The sequence below is a fragment of the Notechis scutatus genome, chromosome 1 (genome assembly GCF_049901735.1).
Source record: "Notechis scutatus isolate UNSWTSFEM ecotype Mainland chromosome 1, rNotScu1.2, whole genome shotgun sequence".
NCBI classification, from domain to species: domain Eukaryota; kingdom Metazoa; phylum Chordata; class Lepidosauria; order Squamata; family Elapidae; genus Notechis; species Notechis scutatus.
In genome coordinates, this window is record NC_142009.1 from 140,498,762 (window position 1) to 140,511,907 (window position 13,146).

The window sequence follows — 13,146 nt, forward strand, 5'->3', positions numbered from 1 at the left end:
TTTTTAAAAAAATTCAATAAAAACTATTTTTAAAAAACAGTAACGTCACAGGGACTATTTAGTAGGCAACTCCATTTATGTTATTTGGGAAATGGTATGTATGCATATTTGCACTTGCATCACTGGATTTTGTCATGGAAATATATACTTGGTGAACATGTTGTTCCTTAGAAGTGAAGTATAGAAATGTTTCTGAGTTAAAGAAAAGTAAAAATAAAACAGCATATTATTCTCTAATACATTCCTCTCTCGCAGCAATAGAAACTAAGTGCTGTGTTTCTTTTCCCATGACTCATTTGGAGGTCTTTTTAAATAGAAGTTTGGTGCACTTGGATTATTTCCAGAGAACATATTTCAGCAGTTTGAGATAGGTGTATGTTCTATGAGACCACAATGCTGTAGGGACGAAACATAATTCATGGTTTCTTATCTTAGCCAAAAACAGTGCAAGAGTGGAAATCGCCTCCTATCCTTTCCATTCTGTTCCAGGCATTCCAAGTTGGTTGGAAAGGCTGGCATAAAAAATAATAATAATCACCTCTTTGTGACTGAAATAAATGGCATCGCACACCAAAGCCATTTCTCTGGGAACTGGAAGAGCAGTTATTTTCCCAGTATAATTCTTCTGTGAGAGAGTTGATGATGGTCTTCAGCTGGTATTACTCAAGGAAATACATGGCTTCTGGGCATTCTGAAATTCCGAAATATTACTCATGAAATATGAAATATTACTCATGTTTATACTTATACCTATTATCTTGTAAGCGACTGACAAATCGAATAAAATAAATAAATAAAATAAATATCTGTCTGACCCCCTTGGAAATATTTGCAGAAAAATCAAAATAAATAATTTGTACCATTTTAACTTTAACAGATGAAAGATGGAACTGTTCATGCATTTGGTCTGGTTGATCTGGTTGCAGCTCCAAAATTTCCCATGAAAAGTCATTTTTCTCATTTAGCAGCTGGTGACTAGTCATGTGATGATGGTCAAAGAGGGTTAAAGGTCATGCTAGTTCAAACAATTTGCCTCGTATACTAGCAGTATATTACTCATTTAAATCATGGTGCAGGAGGCCGATTAGGCCATGCCCATCATGGCCACGCACACCTGACAACCGGGCAGAGAACCCTTTGCTAAAATTTTTGAAGCCTATCCCTGAACATAAGACCTGGGTAGATAAGTGTCTGAGGACCTGAATCCTAATACAAGAAGCATGCCAGAAGCATGTTCCATTGCTCCATATTTGGAATCTCAGCAGTTTTGCTACAGTCATGCTGAAAGCTAAATGACAAACAAAAGAAAATGTGTGTGACTAAGGCACCTTAGGATGCATGGTCTGCTTGGGCTGAAGCTGTCATTTCCAGTCCTGTTGGATCATGCATTGTCTGTCCTCAGAGAGAGGTTGGGAGCTTCCAGGATAAAATCCTGTACTTGAGAGCAGTCAGAGGTTAGAAAAAGTTATGTGATACTCTCACTTTATGCATCTTGTTTGCAAGCCATAGTAATCTTGACCTTTCTTGTAGGTATAATGCTGCTTTCTGTTCTACCCACTGAAACATGGTCAACATTAATAAAGTTTGTGCATCTTGAATCTTGAGCTAGATTAGGACTTGAAGATCCACAGTGAGTGGCTATAATAATTTTGGTATGCAATTGATAACAGTTTTGTTAAGACCTTTGATTTAAGACAAGGAGCACTTGTCCAATTTACTTTTAATCCCTAAGGATGTCTGAACTATTGAATCAAGATGTATGCCTTTTTAAGCTTCACACCCTAAAGAAAGAATCTTGCAAGAAAGATAAATATTGCTTTATGCGTGGGTAGGCAGGAATCCTATCTCATGACCAATATCTTCTGTTTGAAAAGTTGCTGAAAAGAACAATCAAAGAGACAACAGGAATTGAAGAAGGCTTTCCACAGGATATGTGGTCACATGATGCTTATCATAATAAGATGTTTTAAATTTCTTTTTAAATAATTATTATGCTTTCTAATTTCTAATTTTTTGGGAGGAAAGCAGTGGGTTATTTTAGCATGATTGTGTGACAAAAGCTTAAATGTTTAGAAGATAATATTCTCTTGAATTACATACCTAACACAGAGAATTTGACAACGTAAATGGACTTTCCATGATTTTACTATTGCAAAAGACTGATATTACAACATTGAAAAGATAAATTTATGATTTATTTCACTCAATGGATCAAGGACCTGATTGCACTTGTCACCTATGAGCGAATTGCCTATAGATCTAGATTTTATATGGATAAGTATAATGAAATATAGGGCTCATTTATACAAAATATGAAAGTTAATAAAGCATAAGAGTTTTATAAATGTATTAGAAATATAAACATACTTGAAAAGTATTTGCATTAGATAAATATATTTATAGAATTGTAATTACTGTTAAAATAATATACTATGTTTTTTCTTTTTCCTTTGTTGCATTTATTTTTTACCTTTTAAAGGCGCCTTTAACATTTTTTACCATTTTTGTTGTAATTTTTAAACTTTTTAAAAGGCACCTTTTATCCTTTTTTCCTTTTCTTTGGCAATGTATGTATTTCTATCATAATTACCTTTGTGTTTTGTTCTTTTTTCTTTCCTTTAAAAGCAAGAAAAATAAATTAAAAAAACCCCAACAACACATTACTGCTTTAAGCATTTACAAACAAGCTCTATATAAACACCCCCGCATGCTTCACATCATATTTTTTTCCTTCAACATTAAACTGTGGCAATAGCCCTCCTCATCAGTGTTAGCACACAATAGGCAAACTTTTTTTTGGGTCCTTTTTTTTGCCAATGCATTTTTTCTTTTATGGTGACAGATAACTGCCTTCTCTGCTCTAGCCCAAAACTTCACTTTATATATGAGCTTCCAAATGTTCCTATTTTTCTTCTCTCTATTTAAAAAAAAACAGTATTTACTCTGCACTGCCTCTCACAAGAGCCAAAATACACAACATCCATTAAATACTCTGCTTTGTGCATGATCCTTCCAAAGCAACATTTTTTTTTAAACCAACATTTAATTTCCACCAACTCAGTTCATGCACTGTTCTAAGCCCTAATGTGGCTAGGATAGATTTGGCTTAGGGCTAGGGGGTTCCCACTAAAACCTGTGGATTAGGATCTAGCCTGCTGGGGATATCGAGGAATGTGGCTTTTGTACATTCCAAGAAAAGCTACACTTGATGTGTACCCTTTGAACTAATGAGCTCCAAGAGGTTGAATCCTTGGCTTAAGGACCTATTCAAAACATACTCAGAAAAATGCATTCCAAGAAAAAAATTGGATAAGAAGTGCATATTTTGAGAAAAAGATGTGTAAAAATGCACGCTTTGATTTGATTTTTTTAAAAATAAAGTTTTATTGAGTTTTAATAAAACAAATAAAACATCTTATTTGAGTACAGTATGGTTCCGGGTTACCACATTTCCATGATTTGATTTGTTTTTGTTTTCAATTTTATATAGCCTATCTCATGAGATGTTAATCTGGGTGGTGTATAATAGTGTATAAAAAAGAATATGTTATATACACACACACTTACACATACACAAACACACACACACACACACACATATCATATACCTATACAACAGACATTTAACAGTAGAAAAATCAAGATTAAAATGGAGATGATCAGAATTTAAAAAATAAAAACCCTAAGGCGGACCGGGACGGGTAGTGGGAGAGAGAGAGAGGGGGGGGAGGGAGGGAGGGGGAGAGAGAGAGAGAGAGAGAGAGAGGATGTCTACCTTAATCTAAAGAAGTCTCTGTTCCCTGGGTCCTCCAGGCCAGTGGTGGGATTCAAATATTTTTACTACGAGTTCTGTGGGCGTGGCTTGGTGGATGTGGCAGGGGAAGGATTCTGTAAAACCTCCAGTCAGAGGTGGTATTTGCTGGTTCTCCGAAGTACTTAAAATTTCTGCTACCGGTTCTCCAGAACTGGTCCGAACCTGCTGAATACCCACCTCTGCTCCAGGCCTGATGGCATAATTAAGTCTTGAGGAACTTCTGGAATATTAAAAAGATGAAGCTAACCTGATGTTCCAGAAGGCAGATGTTACAGCAAAGAAGACCTGCTGCCTGGAACCCATCAAATCCCTGTGGCAGGCCCTCTCTGTCAGTTCTAATGGATTGGGCTGATATGTAATTAGATGGAGGCAGACTCTCAGATAACCAAGTCCCATGCCATGAAGTTCTTTAAAGTTTAAAACCAGTACCTTGGATCAGACCTGGAAACAAACTGGCAAACCTTGCAGTTTGCAGAGCAGAGCTGTAATATGTTCTAGGAGCACAAGTTAACTGCCCATGATCCTGCATTTTGCAACAGTTACACGGCAGCCCTGTGTAGAATGGAGATTTTACGGTATTCTTCCCCTGCTATGCCCACCAAGCCACACCCACCAAGACATGCCACGCCCACCAAGCCACGCCCATAGAACCGGTAGTAAAAACATTTGAATCCCACCACTGGTGCAAATGGCGTCCTAGTCACGATAGCCCCTGCTCCTTGAATAGGAGACATGGATTTAGGAGGGCACCCTGATTTTGCACAGGGTCTGTCTGTGGCAATGTGACCCCATCCAGTACCAAAGATGGCGTAGTCCTAGAAGCAGTAAGCCCCAGAGCCACTCAGTCTTGCCAGGATTCAGCTGAAGCCTTTTGTTCTCCATCCAGATCCTCACAGCTGCCAGACACCGGGATGAAACATTCATGGCATTGTTTACTTCTCCAGAGGCCAAGATATATAGTTCAGTATCAACAGCATACTTCACCCCATGCTGATGGATGAGATCACCTAGTGGCCTCATGTAGATGTTAAAAAGGAGAGAGGACAGCACCAAACCCTGCAACATTCATATAGCAGGGGCTGGTGGTGGGTTCGTTCTCTCCTCTTCAATCGTCACAAAGTGAGATTGGCCCCAAAGAAAAAAGGTGAACCAGTCCAGCACTCTATTGTGCTGCCGACCTCCAATCTTCTGAGCTGATTCAGAAGGATAGTAGGCCAATTGTATCAAAAGCCATCAAGAGGTCAAATAGGATGAAGATGGATGCACCACCGTCATCTTGCCCATGCAGAGATCATCCAGAAGTGCAACCAATGCTATTTTTGTCCCATACATGGATCTGAATCCTGACCGAACTAGATCCAGATAATTTACTCTATCCAAGGTCCTCTGGGGCTTTTGCACAACCATCTTCTCAATCACCTTCTCCCAAAAGGGAAGGTTAGATACTGAATGAAAATTATAGTGTTATGTTTTATATAGTTATATATTACCATATATTATAGAAAATTATAGTCCAATATCATAGGGTCCAGTGATATTTTCCTGAGAAGAAGTCAAATCAAGCCCTCTTTAAGAGGTAAGGGAACAATCCCCTCACTCAAAAAATTAAGGACCACCAGAACTCCCTCACCGGATACATACACACACATATACACAGGCTGCTTTTGTAAGCCAGGAGGGACACATATCTAAACAGTAATTTTGAATGAAGATGTTTTTAAGGATAAATGTAAACTGTGAAAGTGATGCTCGCTTGGAAAGAAGCTGATTTTTCCGCCGTTAAGAGAAGCAGCAAAAGCATTCCCAGATTTTCTCCTAACGGGAGAAAGAAGAGGAGAATGTGTAGGGACAAATGAAACCCCACTTCCAATATTTCTCCATTATCTGACATCACATACAATAAAATCAAGCTGATAAATTAGGGGGTACGTCAGGATATTCTAGAATAGGCCTTTTAAAAGTCCATCTAGGGAACAATTTCTATCTGGAAAAAATATGAAGCTTAACCATACAAAGCAAAAGAATACATTAAACCATTGAAAAATGGACACAATTTGTTTATAAGTATTGACATCATCCCTTCTTCTTTTAAAGGCTAAATGGTTTATTTGTGAACATGATTCAGAAACAGATTAAATAAAAAAAAGAATTTTTGCTACTTTTCTGAAAGAGTGAAAAGTTTTTATGGCCTTTTTGCTAAAAAAAAGTGAAATTGTGATTTATGTATTTAATGAGGGTTATATAAATTAAAAGGAAGGGAAAATGATACATTTGTTAATATCTTCTGAAAAGAAGATCAGAAGTAACTTATTTTTATTTATTTAATTTTTATTTCAAATTCAATTTAAATTTGAATACTTTTGAATTCATTCAATTCCATTTACTTCAGTTTCTTTAATTAACTCACTTTACTTTTTTGTTTTTCTCTTTGCACTTTTTTATTCTCTCTCTTTTAGATTTGTCTTTTATTTATTAAAAATCTTTAATAAAAATTGTGTAAAAAAGCAAATACCAGTTGTCAATATTTAACAGGTAAGGTTCCTTTTTTTCATTTAATCTGTTTAGCTAGCTAGCTAAAAAAATAGCTTTAAAATAGCTTGCATGTTAAATGTTATACAGACTCTCATAAATATCCATTAATATTTGGCTTAGTTGTTTGCAAATGCAGTATTCTGAATCTCAAGACAGTATCCAAGTTAGATATTTTTTCAGAGATTACTTGATATATTACCTCCTGGGACTTTGTTATTTTGAATGCATTTTATACACAAAATCTGCAAGAACTTCCTGGAAAAATCTCAGATTGCAGCTAGATTATTTTTATCAAAGGGTCAATAGGCCTTGAGACACTAAAAAAATGGTAGAATGTGTATGTATATATGCATATGTACATATATAAATATCTCATAGTGCAGAAAGAAATAAGGAACACTGGACATGGGCCAACCAAAATTGAGTGTAATTCCTGAACTCTTTCCTGCTGAAGTAGGACATAATTGCATGGGTCTCATGTATTATATTCAGAATATACCTTTCTCTACATTTCAGCTTTCTTACTCATAATGCTGAAATCCCCCAAAAGACAAATTAGCATACTTTTGTAATGTTTAACGTTTTCAAACAGTAGGCTTCTCTTGCTTTTTAATAGGCCATACTGTCAAGCAAAACAGGCCATTTGCTAATAGCACTGGCACTTATATACTACTTCACAGTGCTTTACAGCTAAGGGTGCAATTCAACCGATATAACCACCGGTTTAATGAGTGCATGCTTCGGCTGAACCGGTCCGAACCGGTAGAATCCCACCCCTGTTTACAGTCCTCTCTGAGTGGTTTACAGAGTCAGCATATTGTCTCCAACAATCTGGATCCCTGTTTTACTGACCATGGAAAGATGGAAGGCTGAGTCAACCTTCAGCCGGTCAGGATTGAACTCCTGGCCATGGGCAGAGTCAATCTGCAATACTGCATTCTAATCCCGGCTCTTATGTAATGTCATCACAGCTCTTATATAATGTAATGTTGTGTCTTTACTGTTGGTTTAACATAACAAGAAGTCCCAGGATTTCTCAAAATATCTGTGATAACCTTCTTCCTCTCACCTATTTTGTTCACCTGAGGTGATCAGGTAGGAGAGACTCCCTCTAGTCCTTCCTCTCAAAAAAATATCAGCCACAGGAATCTCAGAAGTCAATTTTTTCAACTGCTGTCCCTCATTTATGGAGAAGCAAGAGCAATGAAGGCTGCCAACCCCATTATATTTCACCCTTCAGATGGGATTCACTTGGCTTTTTTTAAAAAAAAAACCTCAACTCTCTACAAAGACAATTAGAATGCCCTTCCTTATTTTTGTATTCATTTAGCAGAATTGTGCAGCCAAAGGCAAATTTTCTCTCAGTTAAAGTAAAATTTAACTTGAGAATAGAAGCATATGCTGGCTTGCCATTAATAGAATTAATCCACTGAAAAAAGTGATTGTCAAGGTGTTTGTGGACAACTTTGGTGGCTGATCACAATATTCAGCAACAAAAAAGGGAGGACCATTGTTTACAACAGATTTCAACCTAATCCCCTGTCCTGGCTCCCTCTCAGTACCTTGAATTAAAGACGGCTCTTCCAACTGCTTATAGGAGGACTCCAATTCTATGTTTTACAGTGACTATGAGAAAATAAAAGGGTTGCTCTGAGGAAAGATAGAAAGCAAAGATCTGGAAAACTGGCTGTAAGGAATGCAGGCCAAAGACTGAGAGAACTCGTGGGAGGTGGTAAGTAAAAGATTAGAAAGGCAGCGGATGTGATAAAAAGGAGAGGGAGAGAGGAAAAGGAGATAATCAGAGAAAAGACCAAACAAGATGCTATCTCTTGTAACAGATCATCACTCTGTAAATAATCAGGACAGAGAAGCTCTGTTATGTACATCCTTAAAGAAAAAGAGCTTCTACAGTATCCCACATGAATGATTCCTGCAGCAGTTACTCAAGAGGTCCAGACATTCAAGGCTCAAAAAATTATTTTGTTATGTTTGCTTCAGTGAACTGTGAAACTCTTACAAGCTGTTCCAGAAAAAGGCCCATCTTGGATAGAGCCAAAGCTGAAGTGAAGACAATCAACACAAAGGCCCTTCCAAAACAAGCAAGAGATCTATGCCGTTTATCTCTCCCTTGCCTGCCTACTGGGAAGAATGCAAAGAATAACAACAGCTAGGCTTCTTCAAGTCTACCTGGAAGTGAGGTCTCAACTTGAATCCAAATGCGCATGAAAATATGACCCAGCATAGGCAAACGCATGGCCAAAACAAGCATGTCAGTTGCAAAAGGGCTCCAAGGGGATTGCAAGGCATCTATTCCTTCATTTGGGTGAAGAAAATAGCCAAGAAATCAAATGTGGTATTGATGTTCTGTCCCTTGCATTTTATGCTTCATGCAAATAACGAACATGCTACACACACAAAAAGGAATTGTTCTAGATAAAAGTAAGGGTCCTTCAAACCAGGAGTCCTCAACCCCCAGTCTACCACTGGGCCACGGCCTGTCAGAAACTGGGTGACACAAAGAAGCAAAGCCCCATCCGTGGGATGCTACGCCCCTCCGGTCCTCAGAAAAACCGCTGTCCACGGAACTGGCTCCTGGTGTCCAAAACATTGGGGGTCATAGCTCCAAACTATCTTAACACAGGGGCGTTACAGTTTGCATCCTTGAAATGTGTCATAGCTCGTACTCTGGAAAGCTATAATCCACTACATCTTAAGACTGTCTGGATGGGAAAAATCTGGTTTAGCAGTTCATCAGTTCCAGTTTTGAGGCTTGCTCAGGGATAAGCAATCTGTCTGAAAAGAAGATATTCTGACGTTATATTTAGCATCCCAAGCCCCAAAGCAATAGGCTTCTTATTGCTATTACTGGCAATTCTGGAATGAGAAGCAGATGTTTGGCTTTTCGGGGATTTCTTTTACAAAATGTTGATAGCTAAGATTTAATGAGGTGGGTGAGGGGGTTGCTCCAACTTCCATAAAAAGAACTCTGAATCCCACAGACAGGCTAATAGGATCTGCCTGTCATGGTGGAGAGCTCAATTCATCTTACTCAGAATATTTTTCCCACTGGGCCATATTGTAATTAGCTGTTTCACCAAGCAATCCTCTACCTATCTGCTCAAAAATATAGTCTATTATGCTTAGCGAGGTTTATTCCCATGTCAGTGAGGGAAGGATTGTAGGCAGAAGAGTTCTGCTAACTCCATAGGTGATATTAGGTACCACCAGCATATATAAAAACTGGTTTAGACGTTAATCTGCATATGGTGCACAGGGGAACTGTCTTTGATGTATTCTCAATGTTTCCTACAAATAATCATGGCTTGAATGGCACATATATCTGCCATAGCAACATAAAATGCAAGCTGTCAGGCTAATCAGCAGGGATTTATTCACCAGTCAAACTGCATAATATGAATATATAACTTGGAGCAGCAGAGAAAAAAAAACACCGTATATAAAATGCAACAATATATTCATTATTAAAAAATAAATTAATCGGCTTTTTAAAAGACAGTGTGTATTGGCTTGGAATCAATCTATTGCATATAATGGTACTTAGTTGTCAGTAAATATACTTGGTTTCGGAAAACATATATCCTAGATATTTATTAAAGCAATTTAAGATGTGTGATTTTTTTCTCTTCCATAAAAAAGTAATTAAAAATGTTAATATGCCCAATACTTTTTAATTCCTGCTTAGGAAAATCAGCATGAAAAGCTTTAAATATCACTTTTTTCAAAATGTCATATTAGGTACTCTACAATAAAATAATAATCCTTCTGTCATTTATACTTCTTATTTTTTTTAAAAAAGCCTATTTTCAGTTCCATTAAAAATGCCAGCATAGTGTTTCAGATTTTTTAAAATGGTGTTTATCTGATTTGGATGAGACCCAGATTAAAGTGGGCTTATTTGGGAAAACATAGGAAATGCTTCAATTCAAGTAAGGCCTCTCCAAACTAATCTGAATCTGAACCTTCCCAAAGTTTCTTTATGACTTAGTATTTAAAAAATTTTTTAAAAAAAATCCATGTGCAATTCCATGACTGCAAAAAACACATCCACTTTCCCCAAATTCTCCACATAAGGATGCATCCAGCAGAGGTGGGTATTCAGCAGGATCTGACCAGTTCTGGAAAACCTGTAGCGGAAATTTTGAATAGTTCGGAGAACCGGCACATACCACCTCTGACTGGCCCTGCCCCCATCTATTCTCTGCCTCTTGAGTCACAGCTGATTGGCTGTGTCTTCTTTTGTTGCCCTGCACAGGAGAACGGAGCTGGAAAGCAGGTTAATGGGGTGGGGAGGGAATGGAATTTTGCAGTAACCTTCCCCCAGGAGTGGTGTGGGAATGGAGATTTTACAGTATCCTTCAGTGGTGGGATTCAATTTTTTTTACTACCGGTTCTGTGGGCATGGCTTGGTGGGCGTAGCAGGGGAAGGATACTGTAAAATCTCCAGTCAGAGGTGGGAGTTGCCGGTTCTCTGAACTACTCAAAGTTTCCACTACCGGTTCTCCAGAACTGGTCAGAACCTGCTGAATACCACCTCTGGTATCCTTCCCCTGCCACGCCCACCAAGCAACGCCCATCAAGCAACATCATGCCCACCAAGCCATGCCCACAGAACCTGTAGTAAAAAAATTTGAATCCCACCACTGGCATCCAGATGTTAAGGCATTTCATGAGACTGGACTCTAGTTTGGTTTCTCAGTTACCTTGTCTTGTGGGGAAATATAGGAGAAAATCCGTGTTAGTTTATACAAATGTTCTTAAATGTTTTGTGAGCTGCAACCGATGTCATCAGATGCCACTCATAAAAATTTAGACCTTTTAATAACATTTGTTAGCCTGAAAAGGAACTACCAAACGCCTGATCTTCTGGTGTGCCAAAATTGTAGGCATGTGAGAGATAGACTGGCTCCATGTCACCCAGCCAGTTTTCATGCCTAAGGTGATCTCCAGCTATATGCTAGAGACATTTTTGCTTATATTTTATATAAGCAAAATCCAGGCATGACAAGACTATTAAGGTAATAAAGAATATTAAAGCAAAATCAATTGCAACAGTAAGAATGTGTTAATCGGGTAATTTTATTCAGGTCACTGATTGACATTTTATAATATTAGTTATATTATTGTAACTAATTAATAATACAAATTAAAAAACATTTATTAAAATAATCTAAATAAAGTACAGTAGAACCTCGGGTCGCGACCATAATCCGTTCTAGGACTTCGGTTGCAACCCGATTTGGTCGTGACTAGAAGCACAACTGACTGCACACGCACGGACAAAAAAAAATTGGCGCAGAAGGGGAAATCGCCATGACAGAGAAAATTGCTGCAGTTGTGTTTGGTTGCCAGTCAAAGATGTGTTTGTGACCAGAAGCAAAACTTTTCCAAAATTTATCGTCATCATCCGATTTGGTCATGGACAGAGCATTTGCAACCCGAGGTTCCACTGTATTTTATTATAACAGTATAACTTCAGGCAGGAAACTAAGAAATTAAAATATTAAAATGAATTAACAGGACTATACAATTATTTTGGGAATAAAAGACCATATATATGTGGAACATAATAAAACAAACTTGCTCCAGGTAGGCAACAAAGTAGGACAAGGCTGAATATTCTCCCATTATATATTCGCCCTATATGCTGAACATAAGGAAACTGGATTGAAAACAGGTGAGCATGGTTTTAAAATTGGGGGAAAATACATCAAAAATCTGTGCTATGCTTTTAGATATCATCCAAGAGCTTTACTTTATTGTACACACATACAGGGAGCCACATAACATCCAGGAAATAGCTTTAACTTTAAAAAGCTTTATGGCTGCAGGTATATTTTATATTAAAGGCATGCCTCTTTTCATATAAAAGAAGAACAATATGGCTTTAGGGCTGTGGTTAGTCTTATTGGAAATAGATTTAATTTGTTCATTTCAGGCTCTCAAGGATTGGAATGCTATGCTGAGATATTTGAAGAATGAAACACAGTCTCTGAGGTAAGAATGTATGCAGAGAATTACAATTTAAGCTTTGCCGGGGGTGGGGGTGGGGAATCAGACAAAATAGCAGAAATTTGATTTTTCATTATTATTTCTTGATTTCTTTCAGTCCAATACGTTAACCATAATTCTAAGTTTATTATACTAGCATAGTGTAGCCCCTTCTGCTTAGATAGTAGTTAGAATAACCCATTAATACAATTCACTGATGATTTGGCTTTTCTTTCTTGCACTTTGATTTTATTAAAATTTTGATTGTAGACTGGTTAAGGGCTTTCAAGTACAGAAATTTGCAGTTTTCCCAGATTGGCCTCTTTTTGTTTTGTACCTGACCTGCGGCATAGAGCTTCTGTCATTTTGTGCAAAGCTTGAAAATGAATAGGTTCATCTGTGGCTACAGAGGTAATGCTGAATAGACACTTTTCCCACTAAGGCCCCATCTTATCTCCTGGAAGCTCCCTCACCTAGAAATACCTTGAGGTTGTTTCCCACCCTTCCAGGTTGATTTACAGAGTGACTCTCTTGTTTCCTGCTCAGGAGTGGTTTTATTTTCCCCATGCTGCGGAACAGTTGAAGTGAGACAACCAAGAGACAGGAGGAAAGTGCTCACTTAAACACCAATATGTGTGTTTTTAAAAATGTTCGTCCCTTAGCTGATTGATGGGGAGAATGGGGAAAGCTTGTGGATATCAGAAGGTGAGGACTGCAGAGGGGCCAAGATGGATGGCTGTGTGAAATGTTGTCAGGTTCTTTGTCCAAAAAACAACAGACCTGCTTATGAT